This window comes from Portunus trituberculatus, chromosome 38, assembly GCF_017591435.1.
Source record: "Portunus trituberculatus isolate SZX2019 chromosome 38, ASM1759143v1, whole genome shotgun sequence".
NCBI classification, from domain to species: Eukaryota; Metazoa; Arthropoda; class Malacostraca; order Decapoda; family Portunidae; genus Portunus; species Portunus trituberculatus.
This window is the reverse complement of record NC_059292.1, coordinates 14,786,154-14,798,653: the sequence shown is the minus strand read 5'-3', so window position 1 is coordinate 14,798,653 and position 12,500 is coordinate 14,786,154. Positions and strand designations below refer to the sequence as shown.

General features: G+C 45.6%; 1 protein-coding gene across 10 annotated transcripts in view; it reads right to left on the bottom strand.

Moving 5' to 3' along the window:
• The window catches only part of LOC123515165 (protein similar-like), a 352,568-nt gene that overhangs the window by 55,950 nt on the left and 284,118 nt on the right, over positions 1-12,500 (bottom strand). The window lies entirely within an intron of this gene.

Here is a 12,500-nt window from a genome sequence, read left to right as displayed (position 1 = left end):
CGATGATGATCTTAACGATGAAGAAGAAGAAAAAGAAGAAGAAGAAGAAGAAGAAGAAGAAGAAGAAGAAGAAGAAGAAGAAGAAGAAGAAGAAGAAGAAGAACAACAACAACAACAACAACAACAACAACAACAACAACAACAACAACAACAACAACAAGAACAAGAAGAAGATGAAAAAGATGATGATGAAGATGAAAAAGATGATAAAGAAGAAGAAGAAGAAGAAGAAGAAGAAGAAGAAGAAGAAGAAGAAGAAGAAGAAGAAGAAGACGAAGAAGAAGAAGAAGAAGAAGAAGTAAAATGAGAATGATGATGATAATAATAACAATAATTGTAACAACATTAGCAACCACAGTCAACACAGTGAACAAAATTGTCTTTCAAGCACGCGCGCGCACACACACACACACACACACACACACACACACACACACACACACACACACACACACACACACACACACACACACACACACACACTGTTTCTAATAATACCATCATCCAATTACCATTAATCTATACAAGTGAAAGATGTTTACGTATACACAAATAAATACATATGTGGATACGTAGTCAGTGTTCCACCAATGCTCATTACAATGTCCCTACACTCACCCACTTGCCTCTCCCTTCTGGAATCCCTTATTATTTACTTCCCGTGACAATTTGCAGGTTTGTATCTTTATTATTTTCCACCTTCCTGAATTTGTGTTCGCCCTTCGTCCGCTTCTTTTGTGCGTAAAACAAATAAATGCTACCACATCCCATTTCGACCTCAAAGCATGTACTAGTTGGTATTAAGTTTTTGTTGCCCTTGGTTGGTTTTCTCCTCTTAAAAAAGAAAAAAAAAAAATCACTTCCTCAGATCACCAACCGTCACGTGTCCGGAAAATGTGACGGTACGTGAATGAGGCCTGCCGGATGCTGCGTTGTCTCCGTCACCACTTACTCTAGTCTATACCACCGGCACCACATTACCCCCTGCCAGTAACCGTCACCATAATGTCACCACTGTCACCTCACACCCCTCCAACCGTCACCATCATTACATTGTTACTTCTGTCACTTCAGATCATCACCACTTCGAAATCTACGGTATTGTAGTGCTACATTTCACCACCACGACCACCACCACTAACACCGCCGCTGCCGCTGCCGTTGTTGCCGCCGCCGCCGCCACCCCCACCAGCTGTCGCGTGCAATGAATCACCATCAGTGCCACGAAGTTAAAGCAGATTCAGTCTTTATTGAAAATAGGAATTCCAAAAGACGACAAAGAAATGGTGGAAATGATTCTAAATACGAAAATATGTAGGGGCAAGAGAGAGAGAGAGAGAGAGAGAGAGAGAGAGAGAGAGAGAGAGAGAGAGAGAGAGAGAGAGAGAGTATCATCTGGAGATCAGCAGGTGCAGCCTTTTCCGTTCGGCATTCTTGTTTATACAGTCGTGGCTGAGTCAGGAGTATATTAAGACACACACACACACACACACACACACACACACACACACACACACACACACACACACACACACACACACAAAGGGGAATGAACTCTTCTTATCCTTCATATGAGGAAAGACAATCTTTCAATACAAACAATTTCATTACGATGACAAGTAAGACAACAACAACAATAACAATATTAATAACAACAACAACAACAACAACAACAACAATAATAATAATAATAATAACAATAATAATAATAAAAAAGAATGAAAATAGGTTAGGTTATTTTCACAGCTTTAATTTTTAGCTCGTGTTATGTTAATGATACTGTTAAGACTGTAATCCCACCTTCTCTCTCTCTCTCTCTCTCTCTCTCTCTCTCTCTCTGTGTGTGTGTGTGTGTGTGTGTGTGTGTGTGTGTGTGTGTGTGTGTGTGTGTGTGTGTGTGTGTGTGTGTGTGTGTGCACGAATACACAAACTATACAACAATTTCGCTTTGTGCAATTAATTAGTTTCGATTATCACAGGAATTAATAACAAACCCCGACTCCTTTTACTGCAACTACTACTACTACTACTACTACTACTACTACTACTACTACTACTACTACTACTACTACCACCACCACCACCACCACCGACGGGATCTTGAGACGAATAATAAAGCGCAAACATATACAGTAGCTACCATCACACCCACAGACCGTCGTGCGCTGGTACAAACGATCACTCATCAATGACGGAAGAGTTGTCGAGTTAACACTAGTGATTTACGCGCGGGAGTTTGTTCCAGGGAGCAATGGCGCGATGAAAGGAAGGAAATTTTCAGACTGATGTGATATATCGCTGCGCTTTAATTGGGAGGAGGAGGAGGAGGAGGAGGAGGAGGAGGAGGAGGAGGAGGAGGAGGAGGAGGAGGAGGAGGTGTGGCGGTATCGGCCTCACGCTCCGTCGCTCAGGTTCGCAAAGAGGGCGAAGAAGGAGGAGCATTAAAGGCGCCGCTAACGTGGTTCCTTGATGCTCTCCTCGCCTATTTCGTACCACCTTGCTCTTTTCTGTGCTTAGTTTTCTCTCTCTCTCTCTCTCTCTCTCTCTCTCTCTCTCTCTCTCTCTCTCTCTCTCTCTCTCTCTCTCTCTCTCTCTTACTTCCTCTCATGTATAATGCATTCAGTTTCATCATCCTTTTGGCTTCCTTATTTCCTTCCTGTACGCGTCATTTTTCCTCTTCTCTTCATGTCCCTCTGCTTTCCTTGCTTCCTTCAGTTCGTCCACTTCCCTTCCCACTTTCTTTTACTTCCGGGCCCAGCAGCAGCAACAGCACACCCTGGGGACTCGTGTGGCTGCGTCATAGAGGTGTGGTGTGACCTTGAGAACCCACCACATCTAAGCCAGCCTTCACATATACTACCGCCCTTCTCTCTCTCTCTCCCATAACCCGCCTCCAGCCAGTCTCTTTGCCTCGCTCCTCTTGCTCCTCGCCTCTCCTAACCTAGTGTAAGTATGTGAGAATACATCAAGGCCTCCCAGCCCACTCTCATGGCCACCTTTCCGCATCTCCTCACCCTCTCCTCTTTTCTCTTTTGCGTGTGCCTTGGGGTAACGATGATGATGATGATGATGATGATGATGATGATGATGATGATGATGATGATGATGATGATGGTGGTGGTGGTGGTGGTGGTGGTGGTGAAGCACAGTATGTGAGGCAACAACCCTTCCCTCCCCTCCCCGCAACAGGTGATGGTTATGGAAAGCCTTCATGATTAATTTATTTTCCTGCATAAAGAGCCATTTCACGAGAGAGAGAGAGAGAGAGAGAGAGAGAGAGAGAGAGAGAGAGAGAGAGAGAGAGAGAGAGAGAGAGAGAGAGAGAGAGAGGGCATTGCACGGTAGAATATTCACAGCAGGTGAGGTAACTGATGTGTGACATTTCTCGACTCTAAGTGTAAACAAGAGCAAAGGTAGAAACGCCAAAGTGAGAAGAGGAGGAGGAGGAGGAGGAGGAGGAGGAGGAGGAGGAGGAGGAGGAGGAGGAGGAGGAGGAGGAGGAGGAGGAGGAGGCGGTGACACGGAGGAGGGGGTAGGCGGAAGACGAGGAAAAGGATAAGAAAAAGACAAGTAAGGAGAACTGGAGAGAAAATGAAAAGCGAAGGAAAGGAGGGAAAAGGGGCAAGAGACGCATGCATAATACATAAGTAACTGTTTATATTGCCCTTGGGAGGTGCGGAGAGAGAGAGAGAGAGAGAGAGAGAGAGAGAGAGAGAGAGAGAGAGAGAGAGAGAGAGAGAGAGAGAGAGAGAGAGAGAGAGAGAGAGAGAGAGAGAGAGAGATAAACACTTAGAGAAAACAACACACCACCACCACCATAACACACGAAATAATGGCCTAGTACTCCTTCTCCCTTCCTCGTCCCCACCCTTAAACCAATACATACCACCGCGACTCCTTCACTGGTCCCATTATACCCCACTGTACTTCCCCTATACTCTATTATAGCGCTAGTACTGACCCTCTTTCTCCATTATCCCACTGATATTCCCTTACTTTAGTCTTCCCTCTTCTTGCACACCAAACCTGTATTCTGAACTGCTTTGGTCTCTCACCACCAGGATTTTCAAAGGCCACAAAGATGATTTGTCGGGTTCTCAAAAGTGTTTCTCCTGTTAATAACGTGGATGTCTTGTTTTATAAGTAATTAGAATAGTAAAACACAATTAAAAACAAAACATGCCTAACTTCATCTAAGGTGTCTTTTCGAAGTAGTGGAGGAATGACGTACCTATAAACGTTTAAAGACATAAATACATCCAACTAAGATAAATCCACTCCACATTAAACGCAACACTGCTAACCATCCCGGCACTCCAGCACACTCCCTTCCTATGTCACTCTACCATTACGTTACCGTGTCGTATCATCACTTCCCATAATGCCTCACGACGCCTACATTCCCATTCCTCACCCACCTCTAGTGCCATCATGCCCCCGTAACCTCAATACCATGTCCCCGTCACACACACACACACACACACACACACACACACACACACACACACACACACACACACACACACACACACACACACACACACACACTAGCACGCCACCAACATTTACTACCATCAAGTAAGGCCCACCATCACGCCATCACTATTACCCGCCGTCTTAGTAGTACCGACAGTATTTAATCTGGATTGTACACCTCCATAACCCTTCCACCATTTCTTATCTATTTATCTGTTTATTTATTTACTCTTTTCGATGTAGATGAAGAGGAAGAAATATTCGAGTGTTTTATCATTACGATGTCTATTTTTTAAAGCATGTCTCGTGAGTTTAAGTAAAAAGAAAACAAAGACAATAAGAGAGAATACAGGAAAGGAGGAAGAGTAGGAAAAAATAGTAAAGAGAGAAAGGAAAGGAAAATCAGAAAAAAAGAAAATAAAAACGACGACAAAAAAGAAAACGAAAAACGGTATAAAAACATCATTACTCCTACTGGTGATCCCACAATCCTACACCACCACCACCACCACCACTTCCCTACTACTGTTATTGCGGCCATTACAGCTCCACGCCACCACCAGTACCTCCAGTAACCACGATGCTAGGTTCTGAAATCCAGTTCCCTCTGTATCCCGCTCTCCGCTATCCTTAATCAGGGTCATAAGTCCATGGGGAAAGAGGAAGACGAGTTGGGAGGGGGAAATAAGAGGGGAAGGAAAGTACTGAAAGAGAAAGGAGGAAAAATAGTCTCTTGTTCTCCTCTTACAATCACAATAGTACTAGTCTCCTTTTCCCTCCTCCATCAAATTTCCCAGCTCTGTCCTTCCGTCCTCTCCTTTCCTCCTGAGTGAGGAAGCGGCGGAGACAACTCGGGTGTCTCTAGACTGGCAGGGCAAACAGTCTTATTTGTTATTGAAAATCTGAAGATGTTTGTCCTGTCGCCTTTCCAACGTTGGTGTGGAGGAGGAGGAGGGCAGAAGGAGGAGGAGGAGGAGGAGGAGGAGGAGGAGGAGGAGGAGGAGGAGGAGGAGGAGGAGGAGGAGGAGGAGGGGGGAATACAATCTGTTGAAAGGTGGAGTTGGAGGGTACCAGTCAGAAATAACAAAAGTACACGAACAAACGAAAGGCCACAGTGTTCCCCCTTGGGTCTCAGCGGGCCGTAGAACCTCCCCCTGGTCGTCGCCACGTGGTCGAGGTTGGGGGAAGCAAGTGGCCTGTGGAGTGACGCTAAGTGCTTGGGCGCCACTCAAATCTTCACTTACAATTGCACTTTACAATGAAGATTCTAAATAACAAAATGACAGCGGCTATTCATACCAGGGTTAGGTCATGAAACACTAAACACAACCTCACAACCGTCACCACTAACTCAGCAGCTTGTTGCGTGTCTGGATAAAGCGTTGCGACTCTGGAGGACCGCATTCCATTCTCAAACATCACGTCGTTGTATCTTCACTATTCTTGACAGGCTGAAGTGAAAGTTAATGGGATCTTCGAGGGTATTCTTCATGACTTTAGTAATAGTGTAATAGTAATAAGAAATTCTGCATCACCAGTGGGAAATATCTATGAAAATAAACTTATTTACGTCAATGGTTTTGAAAAACAGTCCTTATGAGACACCAAAGCGTTTCAGAATAAGGGTTTTAAGCGAGGCGAGGCGAGGGGAAGCGAGGCGAATCTGGCTATAACTCAAAGGACACGCGCCTCCCTGCAGCCATGTCCTCTCCTACCCACCCCCATCCACCGGGTAACCTCCAGCACAGACTCACGTGGAGCTGTGTTGCCTAATATATTACATAAACTAGGGTGCATAAATTCGTTGTTCAAGAAAGAGTAATAGAAGCAGTCCTCGAGCCTTACAGGACGAGAACATAATGCCACGCGCCGCACAACGAGTCACACGGTGTAAGTCTCCGAAATTCACGACAAAAGACCATGAGGGAATACAGCAGCCGCCGCCACGCTGCACTGCTCCAGTCTGTAACTGTAATCTATAAAGGCCACTGCTCCATTTACGTCATATTTCATCCCTTGTTATTCTAAATTGTCAACCGTCTCCACTGCTAGTGTGGCAAGAGGCTGTTCGCTACTTCTTCACTCACTTTCAATTGCCAACTTATTTTATAGCAAAGTTCCTTTTCAATTTTTCCTTTCCTTAGTGTACGACATTCCTTCATTTTCGTCTTCCTCTTCATTTAATAAATCTCCGAGAATAAGCCTATATATTTTAAAAACGAGAGAGAGAGAGAGAGAGAGAGAGAGAGAGAGAGAGAGAGAGAGAGAGAGAGAGAGAGAGAGAGAGAGAGAGAGAGAGAGAGAGAGAGAGAGAGAGAGAGAGAGAGAGAGAGAGAGAGAGAGAGAGAGAGAGAGAGAGAGAGAGAGAGAGAGAGAGAGAGAGAGAGAGAGAGAGAGAGAGAGAGAGAGAGAGAGAGAGAGAGAGAGAGAGAGTGTGGTAGCTATGGTAATTAAAAGGTAATGTTACTTTAAAATAAGGTTTCGGGCACCACACAAAGACACACGAGACAAAGACACGACACAGGAGGCAATAAAATTTACAAAACTTGATCCTACCACACACCCTGCACCAGCCACACCCAACACACACACACACACACACACACACACACAGCTATTCTCTCATTTCCGGTGTGGTGGGGGACGTGGTGGTGGATAGGATGAGGGTGGAATGACGAAGCGAGTGGGCTGCCTGTGGTACGTAGCGCGGGCGTGGGCGTGGAGGTGTAATGGTGGTGTAGTGAGGCCACAAGGCGTGCTGCGGGACTTGGAAGGAGAGAGGCAGGTGAAATGGGGAAGGAAGGGCAGGGGAGAGTGGCGTTATCAGAAGTAATAGTGGCAGGTGAGGCCAGATCAGCGCACCTGAGGGTGGGGGTGAGGAGGAGAGGTGAGGTAGAAGTGATAGGGGCGTGGTAAAGTGAGAGAGGGTGCTGGTAGGGTGGTAGTTGGGGGAGGTGGTGGTAGGGGGATGGTGGTGGGAAAGGGTGCTGGTAAGAGCGTGGTGGGAGTCACTATTAAGGCTGGTAGGAGGTATGGTAAAGGAGAGACAGGGTGTTGGAAGGGGCGTGGCCAGCTTCCAGCCTCCCTCATTACGGAATTGGATACCCGGGTTTTGGAGGTGCTCTGTTAGGGGGGAACGTTGGGGGCGATACCACCACCACCACCACCACCACCACTAGAAAATTAGCACTATCTCTAACAGACCACGCCAGCCTTATCATTTAATAATATTTTGTTGTCCTTGCCTGTGTCCTTCACATGTGACAAGTAAACACAACAGTAATGTAAACAAAATGACTATCTCGACCACAAAATTGGAAAGGTCACCGAGTAAAGCCACGCAGCATAAAACACGAAACTCGCGCTGAAAAAAATAATATATCACCACCACTCCTACCACCACCACCGCCATTACGTCAACGCCGCCCACAAGCCCACCATGGAATGCGTGGCACACACTGGAGCTGCGCATTAAGTAACGGATACACAACGTAAGGAGCAGCGGGGAAAAGTTTCAAGCAGCATGGGTCACAGTTTTCCTCTAATTGTAGTTAATTTCTCTCCCACGGCTTTCAGTTCGCTCAGTCTTCTGTCTGTCTTCCCGCGACTCTCTCTTTTCTTTTATTCGTCTTCTCTTCCTTTGTTTCAGCTCAGTTACTCCCACAGTCTCTCAGATCTCTCCCTTCCACAGTATCTTTGATCCTTCCCTCCCAAGTCCTCTCCATTCAACATAAAACCACCAAATCTACGTTCATTCCTTATCTGACCCACCGACAAAGTGCCACAGTAAGATCGTGAGTCTATGGGAAGCCGGGACAACAATGGAGGTCGTAAGGAAGCCGTATGGTGACAGAGGGCGAGAGAGGACCAGGGAAAGGAAGCAACGTGAAGCTCAACCATTAGAATTCAATCAGGGTACAGAAGGCCAAGTCCAAGGCCACACATCGCACCACCAAACCTAATTTTAGAGGCTGTCTGGCAAGCTGCAGGGCACGAGATATTTGATTTTTCTCTTACCCCTACCACTGCTTCGTCTCTCTTACTTTCCCTCCCTCCCTCCCTCCCCCCCTCCCTCCCTCTCTCTCTCTCTCTCTCTCTCTCTCTCTCTCTCTCTCTCTCTCTCTCTCTCTCTCTCTCTCTCCATCTTTTTCTGTCCACGATGGCTACTACTAAAGCTGCTGGTGGGTCTTTATGCTTGAATAAGCTTTGCGCCACCTAGCAGCCAATACACCTCGGACCATTTCACTTTCCTTGTGTGTTTCTTCCTTATTTTTACTAATACCTCTCTCTCTCTCTCTCTCTCTCTCTCTCTCTCTCCTTCCCTTGACTCATCACATCTGCCTCAGTTCTCTCCCTATTCATCACCCGTAAAAAAGTTCTTTGTTTCTGACTCACCATTTCAATTTTTTTTGCTACTACTACTACTACTACTACTACTACTATTACTATGTCTGCTAACACAAACATACACGCACATAGTTTTTTTTTTTTGTATGTGTGTTTCTGGAGATCTCTATTATCGTGCTTCTATTTTCCTCCCCTCTAAATCTTTTCCTCATCCGTTCCTCTGTCCCCGCTGCATTCCTCTCTCCCTCCCCTCTCCTTTACATCCACGCGTGAGCTGAACAGGCAGGTGACGAAAGGGGGAACAGGGAAAAAGAGAGAAAAAAAAAGATAGAGCGCAGAGAGAGAGAGAGAGAGAGAGAGAGAGAGAGAGAGAGAGAGAGAGAGAGAGAGAGAGAGAGAGAGAGAGAGAGAGAGAGAGAGAGAGAATGCAATTTTTGTTTTGTGGGAACGAGAAAAGGAAGAAAATAGTAAACAAACCAAACTAATAATAAAACAACAATTTTTTTTTTTACGGTAATGCCTATAGCGCCTGTAGGCACACTTGAAGAGTGTATGGGAAGCGCTGTTCAGCTTCCGCCCATTAGTGGCGCAGGCAATTTTATTTATAGTGGTACCCATATTAGGGCCCATATCACCGCCCAAGCTCATCTTGAATGTAACCACCAAGAACCTGGGTATCATGGTGATATGTAGGTAACTTTAAACCACTCGACAGATGGCAAAGTGTTTTAAGGCTGTACGTGGTGGGATTCGAACCTACGCGTGGACGTCTGCCCGATCCCACACTCACCACCTTATCCACTATGCCACCGCCTCCCCCAAAAGGAGTACATGAAATTAAACCAGGACGATGAAAGTAAAAATAAGAAAGAAAAATATATAATAAATGATAATAATAAAAAAAAGAACGTGCGAAAAAAGTGAATGAGGGGAGTGGTGAAAAATGGACGAAAGAGGAAAGGGAAAAACTCAGCAGTAATATTCAAAAGGGAAGAGGAGACGAGGAGGGAAGGGAAGCGGAGAGGGAAGGAAATGAGATGGGAAGGATGAACAAAAGAAGGAAGGGATGGAAAAGGGGGAGGAGGAGGAGGAGGAGGAGGAGGAGGAGGAGGAGGAGGAGGTGACATCTAGGTACACAAACGAGGTGTCAAATATGTGTTTACCAAGGCAGAGTCACGAGAGAGGAGTGAGGGAGGGAGTGAGGGGGGGACAGAGGAAGGAAGAAAAGGGAAAGAGGAAGAGTACTGCAACACTGTGTTCTCTTCCTGTTTTGTTGTATTTCACTCGTTTTCCTTCAAGCGTTTTCTTACAGACAGTTAAAGACCATTATTTTTGTCCTGTAATTTTTTTTGCTTGATTATAATCTGTGCTGCCGTGTCTCTTACTTTACTTCTATTATTTACTTCAACACTTCATTTAGTCAGGTCTATTTCTTCTCCCTCCATCTGTCTTCCCTCTCACCTTGCTACTGTTCACGTCTGTTTTCTCTCCGTCCTTACCCTTCACGAGCGTCCTTTGTTTCCTCGCATGCTCTTTGTCCTTCAATCATTTATGCTTTTTGTATCTTCACGACATTTACTCACATACTTCTACAAGTTTTACAACGTCTCATTAACTTGCTATTTCTGACTGGCTTTCCCTCTTACTCCAATCCTCCTCCTCCTCCTATTCTTCCTCTTTCTACCTTTTTATCGTACTCTTTGAGCGCCATTCTTTTCCTTGCTTTAATTTACTGTCACTTCCATTTTTCTGCGCCCCAGTAAAGGAAGGAAGGGGGCGCGTCACAAACACCTGCGGCGACAATAAGTAGGTGCACGAATCTCACGTCGTATTTCAGCCACGATGCTGAGCCTTCCAAGTTTATAAATAAACACGGAAAACTTGAGGAAGCGTGAAGTAGAGGAAAATAATTATCACCATTTTGAAAGGTACTAAACAAGGCTAATGAAAAAAAAAAAAAAAAAAGAATATTCATTTGATAAAGGGAAGTTTCTCTTGGATATCTCACAGCGCAATAAATAATCAATCCTATATTCAGGATGAGAGTACATTATAAAGATGCTGACAATGAGGCACCGTCTGAAACATCAGTACTTCTGGAACTCAATGCCCAACTCCTTTTCTCCACCTTCCTATGACTTATATTTTAAGACAGGAGAATCAAGACACGCGTTGAACTAGACTGACACACTCTACTAGGAACCCTCGTCTATTGTTTTGGAGAGGCTAGTAAGCGTTTTATTCCCCCACATTTATGTAATATAGCACCCAGTTTCCTTTACACGTGTAAATAAGTGTTTATCTCTCAAGTTCTACATTCTGAGACGACGGCAATGTTACCAGACTGGGCGGTAGTTAACTGACTGCTTCTACTGACCGTGCTAACTTGACCTACAAAGCAGTAACGACTCTTGCAGTTTGAAATTCTCCCACACGTGTTAACAGGACGGCGTGCGTTGCTGCCCCCGTGGCTCAGCGTGGCGCAATATTCCGTGACAAGTACAATTTTTCCTTCAGTAATTCCCTGGTGACGGTGGTGTGGACTGACGCTGCGGGAGGAATATTCTGTGGTCCGTCCAGGGACAGAGCTTCACACCACCGTGCAGAGAGAGAGAGAGAGAGAGAGAGAGAGAGAGAGAGAGAGAGAGAGAGAGAGAGAGAGAGAGAGAGAGAGAGAGAGAGCACACAGAATATGACATGGCCCGCAGCAGAAAACTTTGACATCCAACCTTCATAAATATTAATGCGATTCGCTGCCTCATTTTTCTCTATTTCCGTTTAAGAAAAATCTATTCACGTTCCCTTCAGGTGAGGCGAGCACAGCACTATTTCCCCTACAAAGGATCGCCGGCCACCCATCAGTAACACATCCCTCGCCTCGTTAGTGGAGCGCGGCCCGGGCGGTGGGGAGCGATCCCTGCAGTGACGTTCGACGGGCGGCGTGTTGTCACTGTTTCCGGTATTACATTTTGCTTCCCTTGCTCTCCCGGCCCAGCACTGGATTCCCGACACACAGGCAGCGGGGCACGTATGCGAGAAGAGAAGGACACTAATCACAAAGCTGTCGAATAAGTGAGCGGTGAGGAAAAGGGTCGGAAAGGATCGTACAGTGAATGAAGGGAGAGTGTGGAGGATGGAAGTAAGGGAAACGGAGGTGTTGCTGAAGGCATATCCCACTTGAAGAAGAAGAAGAAGAAGAAGAAGAAGAAGAAGAAGAAAAGAAAATAACAACCGAAACAATAACAACAACAACACCACCTTCCAGCGGCCCCTTCCTTCCACCCAGCACAGCAAAGGACAGATCACCACACGCCGGGGTCTTGTCACGCAAAGGGGTGAATGTTCCGCCAGCCGCCGCCATTGGCTATGCAAGGCTGGCCACGCCGTGACATCGAGCCACTATTTCACCTTCCAAATTTTAACCAATATAAAAGAAAATCGGCATAGAATGCCTGTTTCACGTTCTGTTTGTTAATCTACCGAAACGCGAAGCTATATCTGAAAAAGTACGGTATTAAATCAAATGAAGTAAATAAAAATAGAGCTAGTTAATTTTCTTACCAGTAGATTGAAACTTATATTACAATTCTGGAAAAAAAGTCTAAATTGGTCTACTTGTGCGTTTCCTATCCGTTCTTCGCTCCCACCACTGGCTGTCCCATTTCCACCTAATCCTC